Source organism: Pungitius pungitius, chromosome 4 (genome assembly GCF_949316345.1).
Source record: "Pungitius pungitius chromosome 4, fPunPun2.1, whole genome shotgun sequence".
NCBI lineage: Eukaryota > Metazoa > Chordata > Actinopteri > Perciformes > Gasterosteidae > Pungitius > Pungitius pungitius.
Genome location: NC_084903.1, coordinates 5,753,091 through 5,769,857, shown reverse-complemented (window position 1 = coordinate 5,769,857; position 16,767 = coordinate 5,753,091).

Here is a 16,767-nt window from a genome sequence, read left to right as displayed (position 1 = left end):
GGGTAGGTAATCAAATGGATATAGATACATTTAATGGTGAATTAGTTCATGAAATAACTGTCTGCTGAGGAGACAATCCCTAAAAGTGCAGGAACCAAACGTACCAAGAATGTTCCCTGGTGGAATAATGACTGTAGGAAAGCTATAAAAAACAGAAATAAGGCATTCAGGAAAATTAAGCAACTTCATACCCAGGAGGCGTTGATCCATTATAAGAGGGCACAGGCAATAGTAAGGAAAACAATAAGAACCCAAAAGCGCACATTCTGGAGGCAATATTGTGGCAGCATTGGAAGAGAGGTACAGCTGTTAGACGTATGGGGCATGATCAGGAGAATGGGGGGGATCAGAAGGAATTATAAGTTACCAGTGATGAACGGTGGGGACAAAATGGCGGTCAGCAGTAAAGAAAAGGCTGAACTTCTAGCACACACGTTTAGGAAGGTGCACAGCTCTGACAACCTAACCGATGAGGCCAGACACTGGAGGGATAAGGCATGTTTGGAGAATTCCAAAATACTAGAGAATAAAGAGGAATCAGAAGACCCGATAGACCTGCCATTTAGGATGTTTGAACTGAGAAGAGCAATTAGTAGGGCTAGACAAACAACACCAGGGAAAGATGGTATATGCTATAAAATGTTAGAACAAATGGAAGAAAATGCTCTGGGCACAGTGTTAAGACTTTATAATAGAGTTTGGGGAAATGGACAACTCCCGTCAGTATGGAAACAAGCTGTAATAGTGCCTATTCTAAAACCAGGGAAAGATCCATCGGACCCGAATGGATACAGACCTATTGCCCTAACATCTCACTTATGTAAAATCATGGAACGGATGGTCACAGAAAGACTAACGTTCTTAATAGAGAGTAAAGGTCTTTTATCCCAACATCAAAGTGGGTTCCGTAGGGGTCGAAGTACTATGGATTCTGTCTTATGCTTAGAAGCAGACATCAGGAAAGCACAGACTAACAAAGAAGTAGTAATAGCTGTCTTCTTTGATGTAGAAAAAGCATATGATATGCTGTGGAAAGAAGGGTTACTAATTAAGTTGAATTCAATGGGAATAGGTGGCAGGGTATATAACTGGGTGAAGGACTTTTTATGTGATAGGAAAATACAGGTAAGAGTAGATACAGAATATTCAAATATATATAATGTGGATAACGGAACACCGCAAGGTAGTGTATGTAGTCCGTTTAATATTTAATATAATGATAAATGATATATTCTCTCAGGTGGAGGAGAACATATGAAGGTCTATTGTGGTGGCGGGCGTGGTTTCAGCCCGGCTGCAGGTGGGAGAGCGGGGGAGTGGCTCGGGGAACGGTGCCAGCTGGAGACAATAACAGCCAGCTGGGGATAATTGTGTGTGCTTTTTCCCCCTATTTGAGCAGTGAGGCGGGGGTGAGCGAGAGGGAGGAACACGAGCGAGCCCGACGCCGGCACACTTGACGTGGGGAAAACCAATAAAACTTGTTGCACGTGATCCTGGCTGAGCGTCCCTTTATCCGCACGACCCACGCACATTACAGTGGCGCCCAACTCGGCGGAATGGCGGACGAAGGACAGCAGGCGATGCCGGCCCAACCAGCGCTAGCACTGGGCCAGATGATTGGGGTGCTGGCGGCAATCCTAAGGGACCAAGCCGAGGCTAACCGGCAGTTCCTGGGGGCTCTCCAGGCCCAGGTGGGGAGGCAGGCCCAGGCGCTGGAGCTATTGGGGGCGCGGTCGGGACCCGCGCTAACACCACCGGGCCCGACAGCACTGGCGAGCCTGACCCTCCACCGCATGACGGCGGAGGACGACGCCCAGGCTTTCCTGGAGGCCTTCGAGGCGACGGCACAGGCATGTGGCTGGCCGGTGGAAGAATGGCCGGTCAGGCTGGTGCCCCTCCTGACCGGGGAGGCGCAGACGGCGGCCATGGGGCTCCCCCCGGCGGCCCGGAGAGACTATGCGGCCGTGCGAAAGGCCGTGGTCGACAGGCTAGGGCTGCTGCCCGAGGACCACCGGCGGCGATTCCGGGGGGCCAAGCTGGGGCCGGAAGACAGGCCGTTCGCCTACGGGCAGCGGCTCCGAGACGCCGCCGCCAGGTGGCTCCGGCCGACGGGGGTGGAGACAGCGGCAGAAGTCCTGGAGGCGGTGGTACGGGAGCAGTTCGTGGAGGGGCTCCCGGCCCGGACGGCGGCGTGGGTCCGATACCACCGGCCACCGACGCTGGAGGCGGCCACCACTCTAGCCGAGGACCACCTGGCGGTGCACCGCAGCGGGCAGGGCGGCCGGGAGGGCGCGCCGCCTGCGACGCAACCGGCAGCAGCGCCAACCGGACGGAGCCCGCGGCGGACCGCGGGGCGGCCCACACCGGCCCCACGTCGGACACCGGCAGCCGGACCCCGGAACCCCCCGACCGCAGCAAACTCCGGCACCCTTCCTGACCCACCGGGAGGTTCTCAAACGCCAGGGCAGGAGTGCTGGAAGTGCGGGCGGCCCGGCCACCTGCGGAGGGAGTGCCCGCGGATGGAGGTGGGCCAGGTGATCCGGGTCGCCGGCGCTCCATCACCCTCCCCCGGCCCGGGAGCGACGTACCGCGTTCCGGTAAGAATCCAGGGGGGTACACGCCAGGCGATGGTGGATTCGGGCTGTTCGCAATCCATGATACACCAGAGCCTGGTTCGGCCAGGGGCATTGGTAGAAGCGTCGTGGGTGAAAATTAGGTGTGTGCATGGGGACATTCACGAGTATCCTATAGTGTCCGTCGAACTCAGGTTCAAGGGGAAAAAATATAGAATAAAGGTCGCGGTTAGCTCCCACCTGACGCACCCAGTAATCTTGGGAACGGATTGGGAGGGATTTGACACGCTAATGGGAGAGGCTGCGGGGGTGCGTTCACGACCGACAGGGACATGCGGCATTTGTGCTGTGCTCAGCGGTGACGCGAGGTCGTCCGACGCCGCCGGGGGAGGGGGGAGACCGGCGGAGCCTCCCGTGGAGACTCCGGCGGTTCCCGAGTTCCGCTCCATGGAAGATTTTCCGCTCGAGCAGTCTCGTGACGATACTCTACGCTCAGCCTACGACCAAGTGATAAGAATTGATGGTCATTTGGTGCGCCCTGACGCAGCACAGTCGTACCCGCACTTCTCATTGATTAGGGACAGACTGTATAGAGTGAGTCGTGACACTCGAACGGGGCAGGAAAACACCCAGTTGCTGGTGCCGAAAAGCCGCCGGGAAATGATTTTCCAGGCGGCTCACTATAATCCGATGGCGGGTCACATGGGATACGGGAAAACACTAGACCGGATAATGGCCCGATTTTATTGGCCAGGCATCCGGGGGGATGCGCGCCGCTGGTGTGCGTCCTGCCCGGAGTGTCAATTGGTTAATTCACCAGCCATCCCGCGTGCCCCGCTGCGGCCGCTGCCGTTGGTGGAGGTCCCGTTTGAGCGTATCGGCATGGACCTCATCGGGCCATTCCACCGGAGTGCACGCGGATACCGCTTTGTGTTAGTCCTCATGGATTACGCAACCCGGTATCCGGAGGCAGTGCCATTGCGCAATATCTCTGCAAAGAGCGTCGCGCAGGCTCTGTTTCAGGTCATCTCCCGGGTTGGAATCCCGAAAGAGATTCTAACAGACCAGGGCACCTCGTTCATGTCGCGCACACTGGGAGAACTTTACGGGTTACTGGGCATTAAGTCCGTCCGCACAAGCGTGTACCACCCTCAGACCGACGGGCTGGTGGAGCGGATGAATAGAACACTGAAGTCCATGATTCGTAAATTTATTAGCGACGATGAACGTAATTGGGATAAATGGCTTGACCCTCTGTTGTTTGCAGTCCGGGAGGTCCCCCAGGCCTCCACGGGATTTTCTCCCTTTGAGCTTCTGTTTGGCAGGTCACCAAGAGGGGTGCTGGACCTTATTAAAGAAAGCTGGGAGGAAGGTCCGAGCCCCGGGAAAAACGAGATCCAGTACGTCCTGGACCTGCGAGCAAAGCTCCACACACTGGGTAGGATGTCACGGGAGAATTTGCTCCAGGCCCAGGAACGACAACAGCGGCTGTACAACAGAGGGGCCAAGCTGCGAGAATTCACACCGGGAGAAAAGGTACTTGTATTACTTCCTTCTTCCAACTCAAAACTCCTGGCCAGGTGGCAAGGGCCCTTCGAGGTCACACGCCGGGTGGGGGAGGTTGATTATGAGGTGGTGCGGTCTGACAGGGGCGGTGCTACACAAATATACCACCTCAACCTCCTGAAAGCCTGGAGGGAGGCGGAGTCTGTTTCTCTGATTTCCACAGTATCGGAAAGAGAGGACCTGGGGCCGGAGGTGCCAAGAGCGGTCAATCCCACCCCGCTCCCGTGTGAGGCCCGTCTCTCTGAGGACCAGAGGGCAGACATTGCCCAGTTGCAAAAGCGGTTTGCTGATGTGTTCTCCCCCCGGCCAGGCCGGACGGACCTGATAATGCACCAGATTGAGACTCCCTCGGGGGTGACGGTAAGGTCACGTCCCTATAGACTACCCGAACACAAAAGAAAAGTGGTTCGGGAGGAATTAGCGGCTATGTTGGAGATGGGGATAATAGAAGAGTCCAACAGTGCCTGGTGCAGCCCCATCGTTCTGGTGGCCAAGAGGGATGGGACTGTGCGGTTCTGCGTGGACTACCGCAAGGTGAACGACGTGTCACGGTTCGACGCCTACCCAATGCCCCGGGTCGACGAACTCCTGGACCGGCTGGGCACTGCACGTTTTTTTACGACCCTGGATTTGACTAAGGGCTACTGGCAGATTCCCCTGTCGTCAGAGTCCAAAGAGAAAACGGCGTTCTCCACTCCGTATGGTTTGTACCAATTCACCATGCTTCCCTTCGGCTTGTTTGGTGCCCCGGCCACGTTTCAGCGGCTCATGGACAGGGTGCTGCGCCCCCACGCCGCATATGCAGCCGCCTACCTGGATGATGTCATTATCCACAGCACCACCTGGGCGGAGCATGTGCGGCGGGTGGGCGCGGTGCTGGAGTCGCTGAGGCGGGCCGGGCTCACCGCCAACCCGGGGAAGTGTGCAGTTGGACGGAGGGAGGTACGGTATCTGGGGTACCACTTGGGGGGTGGGCAGGTGCGCCCTCAGGTGGACAAGACAGCAGCTATTGCGGCCTGCCCGCGTCCCAAGACGAAAAAGGAGGTGAGGCGGTTTTTGGGGCTGGCAGGTTACTACAGACGGTTCATCGCCGGGTTTGCGGACCTCACCAGCCCCTTGACCGACCTGACCCGGAAAGGTGCGTCAGATCCGGTCCAGTGGTCTGAGCAGTGCCAGCGGGCGTTTGAGAAGGTAAAACAGACTCTCTGTGGGGAGCCGCTCCTCCACACACCTAACTTTTCTCTCCCTTTTGTGCTGCAGACCGACGCGTCGGACAGAGGGCTGGGGGCCGTTTTGTCCCAGGAGGTCGAGGGGGTCGACCGCCCGGTGGTCTACATCAGCCGGAAACTGTCGGAGAGGGAGGCCAGGTACAGCACGGTCGTGACACTCGAACGGGGCAGGAAAACACCCAGTTGCTGGTGCCGAAAAGCCGCCGGGAAATGATTTTCCAGGCGGCTCACTATAATCCGATGGCGGGTCACATGGGATACGGGAAAACACTAGACCGGATAATGGCCCGATTTTATTGGCCAGGCATCCGGGGGGATGCGCGCCGCTGGTGTGCGTCCTGCCCGGAGTGTCAATTGGTTAATTCACCAGCCATCCCGCGTGCCCCGCTGCGGCCGCTGCCGTTGGTGGAGGTCCCGTTTGAGCGTATCGGCATGGACCTCATCGGGCCATTCCACCGGAGTGCACGCGGATACCGCTTTGTGTTAGTCCTCATGGATTACGCAACCCGGTATCCGGAGGCAGTGCCATTGCGCAATATCTCTGCAAAGAGCGTCGCGCAGGCTCTGTTTCAGGTCATCTCCCGGGTTGGAATCCCGAAAGAGATTCTAACAGACCAGGGCACCTCGTTCATGTCGCGCACACTGGGAGAACTTTACGGGTTACTGGGCATTAAGTCCGTCCGCACAAGCGTGTACCACCCTCAGACCGACGGGCTGGTGGAGCGGATGAATAGAACACTGAAGTCCATGATTCGTAAATTTATTAGCGACGATGAACGTAATTGGGATAAATGGCTTGACCCTCTGTTGTTTGCAGTCCGGGAGGTCCCCCAGGCCTCCACGGGATTTTCTCCCTTTGAGCTTCTGTTTGGCAGGTCACCAAGAGGGGTGCTGGACCTTATTAAAGAAAGCTGGGAGGAAGGTCCGAGCCCCGGGAAAAACGAGATCCAGTACGTCCTGGACCTGCGAGCAAAGCTCCACACACTGGGTAGGATGTCACGGGAGAATTTGCTCCAGGCCCAGGAACGACAACAGCGGCTGTACAACAGAGGGGCCAAGCTGCGAGAATTCACACCGGGAGAAAAGGTACTTGTATTACTTCCTTCTTCCAACTCAAAACTCCTGGCCAGGTGGCAAGGGCCCTTCGAGGTCACACGCCGGGTGGGGGAGGTTGATTATGAGGTGGTGCGGTCTGACAGGGGCGGTGCTACACAAATATACCACCTCAACCTCCTGAAAGCCTGGAGGGAGGCGGAGTCTGTTTCTCTGATTTCCACAGTATCGGAAAGAGAGGACCTGGGGCCGGAGGTGCCAAGAGCGGTCAATCCCACCCCGCTCCCGTGTGAGGCCCGTCTCTCTGAGGACCAGAGGGCAGACATTGCCCAGTTGCAAAAGCGGTTTGCTGATGTGTTCTCCCCCCGGCCAGGCCGGACGGACCTGATAATGCACCAGATTGAGACTCCCTCGGGGGTGACGGTAAGGTCACGTCCCTATAGACTACCCGAACACAAAAGAAAAGTGGTTCGGGAGGAATTAGCGGCTATGTTGGAGATGGGGATAATAGAAGAGTCCAACAGTGCCTGGTGCAGCCCCATCGTTCTGGTGGCCAAGAGGGATGGGACTGTGCGGTTCTGCGTGGACTACCGCAAGGTGAACGACGTGTCACGGTTCGACGCCTACCCAATGCCCCGGGTCGACGAACTCCTGGACCGGCTGGGCACTGCACGTTTTTTTACGACCCTGGATTTGACTAAGGGCTACTGGCAGATTCCCCTGTCGTCAGAGTCCAAAGAGAAAACGGCGTTCTCCACTCCGTATGGTTTGTACCAATTCACCATGCTTCCCTTCGGCTTGTTTGGTGCCCCGGCCACGTTTCAGCGGCTCATGGACAGGGTGCTGCGCCCCCACGCCGCATATGCAGCCGCCTACCTGGATGATGTCATTATCCACAGCACCACCTGGGCGGAGCATGTGCGGCGGGTGGGCGCGGTGCTGGAGTCGCTGAGGCGGGCCGGGCTCACCGCCAACCCGGGGAAGTGTGCAGTTGGACGGAGGGAGGTACGGTATCTGGGGTACCACTTGGGGGGTGGGCAGGTGCGCCCTCAGGTGGACAAGACAGCAGCTATTGCGGCCTGCCCGCGTCCCAAGACGAAAAAGGAGGTGAGGCGGTTTTTGGGGCTGGCAGGTTACTACAGACGGTTCATCGCCGGGTTTGCGGACCTCACCAGCCCCTTGACCGACCTGACCCGGAAAGGTGCGTCAGATCCGGTCCAGTGGTCTGAGCAGTGCCAGCGGGCGTTTGAGAAGGTAAAACAGACTCTCTGTGGGGAGCCGCTCCTCCACACACCTAACTTTTCTCTCCCTTTTGTGCTGCAGACCGACGCGTCGGACAGAGGGCTGGGGGCCGTTTTGTCCCAGGAGGTCGAGGGGGTCGACCGCCCGGTGGTCTACATCAGCCGGAAACTGTCGGAGAGGGAGGCCAGGTACAGCACGGTGGAGAAGGAGTGCCTGGCCATCCGGTGGGCGGTGGGCTCTCTGCGCTACTACCTCCTGGGACGCTCATTCACCCTCTGTTCGGACCACGCCCCGCTCCAATGGCTCCACCGCATGAAGGATACTAACGCCCGGATCACTCGGTGGTATCTGGCCATGCAGCCTTTTAACTTCAAGGTGGTCCATAGGCCGGGGACGCAGATGGTCGTGGCGGACTTCCTCTCCCGCCCTCTCGAGGGAGGGGGGGGGGAGTAAGCTAGGCCGGACGGCTCCCCGGCCTAAGTCGGGCAGTGGGGGTATGTGGTGGCGGGCGTGGTTTCAGCCCGGCTGCAGGTGGGAGAGCGGGGGAGTGGCTCGGGGAACGGTGCCAGCTGGAGACAATAACAGCCAGCTGGGGATAATTGTGTGTGCTTTTTCCCCCTATTTGAGCAGTGAGGCGGGGGTGAGCGAGAGGGAGGAACACGAGCGAGCCCGACGCCGGCACACTTGACGTGGGGAAAACCAATAAAACTTGTTGCACGTGATCCTGGCTGAGCGTCCCTTTATCCGCACGACCCACGCACATTACATCTATGTACGCAGATGACGGAGCACTTTGGGTAAGAGGCCGTAATGTATCATTCGTTAAGAGCAAAATGCAAGCTGCAATAGCGGTGGTGGAGGAATGGGTCAGCTAATGGGGATTCAAGCTGTCTGTAGCCAAAACACAAGTTATTTGCTTCTCAAAACGGCGTAAGACCTAAAATTGTATAATAAAAGTCTGGAGCAAGTTAAAAATGTCAGATTTCTGGGGATTTGGTTCGATGAAAAGCTCACATGGAACATACATTTAGACAAGGTCAAGAATAAATGTAAAAAAGTCGTTAATATACTCCGGTGTTTGACAGGAAGGGAGTGGGGAGCAAGTAGAGCATCGTTGCAAAATATATACTGGGCACTCATGAGATCTGTCCTTGACTATGGGTGTGTAGCTTACATGTCAGCAGCAGAAACAAACCTCAAGAAACTGGATGTACTGCAAGCTCAAGCATTAAGAATCATCAGTGGATCATTCACAACATCTCCGGTATCAGCAATGCAGGTGGAAGTGGGAGAGATGCCCCTGAGGATTAGAAGAGTTAAATTAATGCTGGCATACTGGGTTAATCTCCAGGGGAATTGTGGAACTCACCCAACTAAAAGCATTCTGACAGACTGTTGGGAACATAGGGAATCCAATCACACAAGCTTTGGGTGGGTAGGCGATGTAATGGCGGAAAAAGCAGGGTTGTGTCAACTACAGTATTGCCCTGCAGTCTCAATCTCCTCCATTTCTCCCTGGTTATTTCCATCTCCAAAGGTAGACTTTAGCATACAGCAAAAATTGAAGGATAAGTCGAAGCAAAAGCCAGCATGGCGCATAGTACAGAATTATTTTGATCAGCACTTCTCAGACTTTACATTCATATTTACGGACGGATCTAAAGACCCCAAAACAGGATGTGCAGGAGCAGCAGTTTATATCCCGTGTGAGAGTGAGATCTGCATCAGGCAAAGAGTATTAGATCATGTGTCAGTTCATACCACAGAGCTATAGGCAATACTGTTGGCCCTGCAGTGGCTAGATAAGAGGGAAATTAACAACACCGTAATTGCATCTGACAGTTTCTCAGCACTTTCCAGCATAGAATCCGGTAGATCAAATATCAGGAATGATATAAACAATGAAATATTCCTCATAATGTACAGGATGTAAATTAGAGGTCAAACCACGCAATTCATCTGGGTACCAGCCCATGTTGGTGTGGAGGGGAATGAACAGGTTGATATTCTGGCCAAACAAACGCTCAGAATTAAGAATGTGGGCTTACAAGTTCCATTAAGTAAATCTGAGGTCAAGCAATGCATTAGAACATATGCAAATAAAGTATGGCAGGAGTACTGGGATGATCAGGAAACTGGAAGGCATCTCTATAAAATTCAAAAACATGTTTGGGTAATGAGGGAAAGAAGGGAAGGAAACGTCATCACTCGATTAAGAATAGGACACACAGGACTTATCCATTCACTACATAAAATAGGCAAGCACCCAACTGGGAAATGCTCACAATGTGACCAACCAGAAACTGTGGAACATGTATTGTTACAATGCGGGAGTTACAGTATACAGAGGGAACATCTTCGTCAGTCACTAAAGAAGGTAAAACACCAGGACTGGTCACTGTCAGGTCTACTGGGGAATCAAGCAGATAAAACGTATTGTTTCATTATTCAGTTTTTAAGAGAAACGAATTTAGTTAAACGGATCTAGTTTTTTTTTCTCCCTCTGTTCTTTATCTCATCTTAGTGTTCTGCATAATCTCCTGCTCCACACTCCAGTCCAGATGGTGGCGGTAATGCACCGACAAAATGGTTTGCAAACCGCCAATAAACACTAAAAGAAGAAGAAGAAGTACCTGCTGGATCGTTAGATGACGGATCCTCCTGATACGACAGTCGTCCCCTATTGGGTCAAGAGTCCTGTGAAGAAGCCACCCCAAGAACCAGCGAGTCATGGACTACTGGGATTGTTTTTAGTTTGTGTTTACCATCTGACCCTCAGAATAAACTTTTGATTTCAACACACTGATCCGGTCTGCATTTGGGTCCTGTCCGAGCTAACCATGAAAGATTTCGGTTCATACTTCCCACTGCAGCACTAAACCAGTGTCTCATATGCTCAGAACCCGTTGAAACGTCATCATAAGGCTCAATGAGCTCCTCTACGGGAGGAGGAGAACGGACAGTTTTGCACTCACACATATATGTTCAGTTCTTTGTTACGTGACAAGAAATAGTCAAGAGTTTTAGAATTATACTCAATTCATTTGATTTGTTAGTCGTGTATTGATTACATGCAAATGTTAATACAATTCTATTCCTCTATTTAATCACACTAAGTAGTCACATTTATGATATTCCAGACCTTTGCTTCTAGAAACTCTCTAAACTTGACCATCACATTTTAGTTGAAGACCACTGCTCTATGATCACTGTAGGTGTTTATGTAGAATGTAGCCCTATCCATTAAAATATTAACAAATTAATTTGCTTTATCAAACCTTCTCTGTATGAAACTTTTATGAAGCTAATGTGATGTGATATAACAACCCTGAATTAAATGTTGTTGGTTTAAAGGTTTGATTCCATCTATTAATATATTAGATATACACCTGTCAGTGTAATCCAGTAATGTTCAGCAGCATCACAAACTACAGCTGCTCCTCTTCATCTATATTAGAAAGATGTTCAACTGTACAGCTTTTCTGTATTAGAGGCTCTTCCTTTGATTTTATTTGTAGTGTAGAAAATACTCCTATCTCACTTACACTTCAAAGTTCTGCTCTGCTATTTTATTTATTTTACTGTACTGTGTATATATTGTGCATTTTTCATTTCATTTACTGTACTGCTGCTATTGCACACAAATTTGCTCTTGGGGATTAATAAACTATATATATAATATCTAATAGGCCATTTTATCGACTTTGTTGAACTACGTACGAGGTACGTTCCCTATTCCTCATACGTGGTTTAACAAAGTCGATCAAATGCCCCATTAGCCAGCTCAAATTAACGAGATGATTGCCGTCAGGCTCTCAGTTTTTCAAAGGCTGATCTGCGCTCAGTCTTTTTAATTTGAACCAGCTGTTAGTCATCAAGATAATTGCTCACGTGCGTCCTCGTTAGAAGGCAGAAGAGTCGACCGCCAGAACCAGGACAACGGCAAATAAACACAAAGGAAGAGCCTCTGACCTCACCGCAGATGAGCAGGAGAGGATAATACATTCTTTTAGGGGAACATTTTTGCCCCCACTGACTAGGGGCATTTTTTGAAACTTTAAAATAAAAATAACTTCTACTTATTTTGGTCTCTCTGTATATGCATTTGTCATCAAATGGCAGCAATAAGACTATTAGGCAGTAGTCTACAGGTTCAAAGTGTTTACTCATTCAATTGTACTTTTATTTGTTTGTAGTTTCTCGTGTTAAGCAGTATGTGAAGCAATGTCAAACAGGTTATTGAGCTGATTAATCCCTGCTTCTGTAAAAACAAAGAACAAAACTTTGAGTCAACTGCAGTCTTGACTAATTGTATTTTATCGAAATAGCGAATTGGCTGTTAACCACAAGATGGCAGTAACTTATCTACCCTGTCTAGCGTTAGGTAACTAATCAGCGCTCGCCAACATCAGCTTACTACATTACTACAGCTTATTACTAGGGCTGTCAAAAATAGCGCGTTAACGGCATTAATTAGCTGTTTGTTGTTAATTACGTCAATTTTTTGACGCATTTCACACATGCGCAGTGTGACAAATTATTTAGGTCAGTAAAGTGCCTCTTCCTCTAGGGAATGCACTTCATCCTATACAACTCATTACTGCCACCTGCAGGCATATGTCAGGCCGTCAGGTTCAGCAAGTCGTTTGCGCCAGAGACCCGCACCCCCCCCCCCCCCCGTTCTCGCGCAGCAGAACAGAGAAGAAAAAAAGCTCCGCCCAGCAGAGCTGAGGTAGAGGAAAGACCATCGGAGAGACCCGTAATACTGTTCTGAAACATGCGGAGGAAGAGAAGCCAATGCGATCTAAATCCTCCCAGGTATGGGAATATTTCACACTGAAATGGGGGGTGCTAGCGGATTTCTTTGCAGCGCCAGTCGTTCTAATCGCCGCGCTCGACTTCAAGGTGTAACCTTTATTATTGTTCGGTCTGAAACGGCGCGCCCAGTGACGGGTGGTGCAGCAATATTGTTGTTCGGGTGGAAATCGGGAGAAAGGTCGGTCCGGGAGATTTTCGGGAGGGGCTTTGAAACATCGGGAGGGTTGACATGTCTGGTCATCTTAGCCCTAGACCATCAGGAGAACAAACTCACAGCAGAGTGGGATAAACTGCAGAGGCTCGAGAACCTTCTAGAGCCATGCAGGGAAATCAGTCTGTAACTTATCAAATAACATTGCTTTGATTATTTTCTAAAATGAATTAAAAAATCATGTATTTATGTAAAAAATAATAATGATGATAATAATGATAATTATGTATCTGTGTCCTGTTATTTATCTTTAGTATACATTTCAGAAAGAAAAAATGGTTAGGATTCAGGTGTGATTAATCATGATTAATCCACTGAAAATTCTAATTAATTTGATTAAAATTTTTAATCATTTGACAGCCCTACTTATTACATATCATTTAGCTGACGCTTTTATCCAAAGCGACTTACAATAAGTGCATTTCAATCGTAGAGATACAAACTCAGAAGAACAAGTAACAAGAAAGAACAATTTTCATCAAATAAGTAGTTTCAAAACATGCTATAGATCAGTGCCATGTTAGTGCTACAGTTTGTTAGTTTTTCACTCAAGGTATAGTCTAGAGATTTCGGGCGGAAGATGTAGAGGCTCTCTGCTGTCCTGATGTCATCAGAGAGCTCATTCCACCATCTGGGAGACAGGACAGCAAAGAGTCGCGATATTGCTGAGTGCTTTTCTCTCAAAGAGGGAGGAACAAGCAGCGTGGAATGTAGGGTTTGACCACGTCTTGGATGTAGAGTGCACCCGATCCAACATGGTATGTGAGAACCAATGTTTTGAACTGGATGCGGGCAGCCACTGGTAACCAGTGAAGAGAACGGAGAAGTGGAGTCGAGCTGCTGCATTCTGGATGAGCTGCAGAGGTCGGATGACGGTAGCAGGGAGACCTGCCAGGAGAGTTACAATAGTCAAGGCGGGAGATGACAAGAGCCTGAATCAGTACCTGCGCTACCTTCTGAGTGAGAAGGGGTCGTATTCTCCTCATGTTGTAGAGCATGAACCTACAGAATGGTGTTGTTGCTGTGATGTTGGGAGTCAAGGGTCACACCAAGGAGAAGTAGTTCAGTCTTGTCAGGGTTGATCAAATGCCCCATTAGCCAGCTCAAATTAACGAGATGATTGACGTCAGGCTATCTGGGTTTCTCAAAGGCTGATCTGCGCTCAAACAGTCTTGTTAATTTGAACCAGCTGTTAGTCATCAAGATAATTGCTCACGTGCGTCCTCGTTAGAAGGCGGAAGAGTCGATCGCCAAAACCAGGATTTTTTAAAAGGACAACGGAAAATTAACTCAAAGGAAGAGCCTCTGACCTCGCTGTGGATGAGCAGGAGTGGCTCATAAATGTATTTAGACTGAGATCTGTGCCTGAGTGTCTGAGGGAAGGAGGTAATTAGTTGGGTGTCAGCTGTGGTAGGAGAAACCATGCGAGCGAATGACGGAGCTGAGAGAGTTGGTGTAGATAGAGGAGGGCACCCAAGACGGAGCCCTGAGGAACTCCAGTAGTAAGAGGACAAGGTTCCGACACAGATCCTCTCCAGGTTACCCGGTAGGTGCGGCCATCAAGGTATGATGAGAGAAGGGAGAAAGCAGTGCCTGGGAGACCAAGTTCCTGAAGGGAGGAGATAAGGATCTGGTGGTTTACTGTGTCAGATGCTGCAGAAAGGTCCAGAAGGATGAGGACAGAGGAGAGAGAGGCGGCTCAGAAACAGCAAGGAGAGCAGTCTGTGTGGAATGGCACCGCCTTAAAGCCTGACTGGTGGGAGTCAAGAAGGTTGTTAAATGTAATCAAGGTGATTGCCAGCTTTGTAAGTCGGAGAAGAGGAATTGAGTGACAGTACAAAGGAAGAAAGTAAGAGTAAAAGGTCAAATGCCTACTCTGTCGGGATGTTGAAGTCTCCTAGGAGGATGAGTTGGGGGCCATTTTCAGGTAAGTTGGACAGAAGGATGTCCAGTTCATCAAGGAAATTACCCAAAGAGCCTGGTGGACAGTAGAGGACAACCATGTTTAATTTTACCGGGTGAGTAACTATCACAGCATGGAATTCAAAAGACAGTGGGGCAGAGGATGAAAGAGGGTAAAGAGAAAAGATCCATTTGGGTGAAATGAGTAAACCTGTGCCACCACCCCTGCCAGAGGTTGTGTGGCTGAAGGAGAAGGCAGAGGAGAGAGCAGCTGGGGTGGATGTGTTCTCCGGTGTGATCCAGGTTTCAGTGAGAGCGAGGAGTCAAGCGACTGCTGGATAGCAAAGCCGGAGATGAAGTCTGCCTTGCGAGTATCTGTCTGGCAGTTCCAAAGGCCTTGTAGGGTTTGACATCAAACAAGCTACCAAAAAGGGGACGTAACAGTCATTCAGGCCGTATCTGAAGAACTCTTTTTCCTCGCAAGATTTGAACCTGAAACTGTGCACAGGGAGTCTGTTACTCTTCTCATAGTCTGCCTACAGGATTAGTTTGGTTGGGTGAGGCCAGGATCTGCTTGAGTTGGAAGAGAGTGATGACATCTTTTACTAGCGAATCCGGCCTGATGTTTTTAAAGTTTTAATCACCCCCCTAAAAGCCCACTTTTCGGACTCTGTGCTACTGAAACAAAGGAATCAGGGGCTCCTGTTAGCCGTAAAAACAAAAGCAGCTTTGTATTACAACAATTATTATTATTGTTCTCACAAACCACTGGCCTTTTTAGGGCCTTTATCAAATTCAAAAAGTCGTTAAATTTGTCATGAATATCCGGACTGTTAAAACATTTTGGGTCTCCCGTTTGGGTATAAAGAAATGTCTCTATAGCGCCCTCTTGAAATAAAAAAAAAAGACCACACTAGGCCAGTTTCTGCCCACGATGTCCGATTAACTTGAAAGTTGGCACATAGGTCCTCTTCGGCAATGCTCTACAAAAAAGTAAATCATGGTATGCAAATGCAGCTAACTAGATTTTCCACCATTTTGAATTTAGTGAAAAACACATTTGGCAATTTCTCCTAAACGCTTAGTTTGATTGTCACGAAACCGTCGGTGGATCATTATTGGGTAAATGTGCCCTTGAGATATATATATATATATATATATATTATATTGGTGCTGATAACTCATTGTTTTGATGAGATATGGGCTAATTAACTTTGGCTTAATCGGGCAGATTTCTAACTTCCAAATGACTTGGCCTGCCCTAACCAAAATTATAGCATGTGTGAACATTGAAGCCCTAAACACAACTGTGGTGGCGGGGTGTGGTTAGCGCGGCTGCAGGGGGCGAGAACGGGGGAGTGGTTCGGGGAACGCTGCCGGGGGTTAATTAGCGCAGCTGGGCGGCATCAGTATGATTGTGTGTTCCCCATTAAAACCGTAAGCAGGACGCGGAGGGGGGAGCGCGAGGACCCGAGAGCAGAGCGGGCTGGAGCGCCGACAGCAAGCGGCAAGCAGACAACGCTGTGTAAATAAAACGAATAAAGACCGAGTTACGCAGTACGACAAGTGTCCGTGCCCTCATTCCAGAGAACCCGGCAACCGATAACCAGAGACGGCTACAACAACCTAATATTTTCATAATTTTTGAAGAATAAGGGGCGCTGTAATTAATGGTTGAAAATCTGCTTTTTTGGCCTGTTTTTGGCCTTTTTTCATGATCTCTTAAGAAGATATTAAGGCTAATGAACTTTGCAGGGGGTGTGGCTTAATCTGGCAAGATTTATAACTTCCAAATGGCTTGGCCTGCCCTCACCAAAATTGCAGGATGTGTAAACATTGAACCCCTGAACACACGCTAACATTTTCAGAATTTTTGAAGATTAGGGGGTGCTGCATTCAATCATTAAAGATGTGCCTTTTTGGCATATTTTCATAATTTCTTACAGTTGTAAAAGACAGAACTTTTTTACACCTGATTATTTTAAAATCCACGCAGTGTGCTCTTGAGACCTTGGCCTTTAAAAATTGCATTTTGCAGGAAGAAATATAAAACTATGTACGTAGGGCACAGATTTAAAAAAAAAAAAACCTTTTAAAAGATTTCGAAGGAAGTTGGGTCATGTATGGTATTTTGAGAGGCTTTTTATTTTAGGATGGAACATCAGAATGTCCT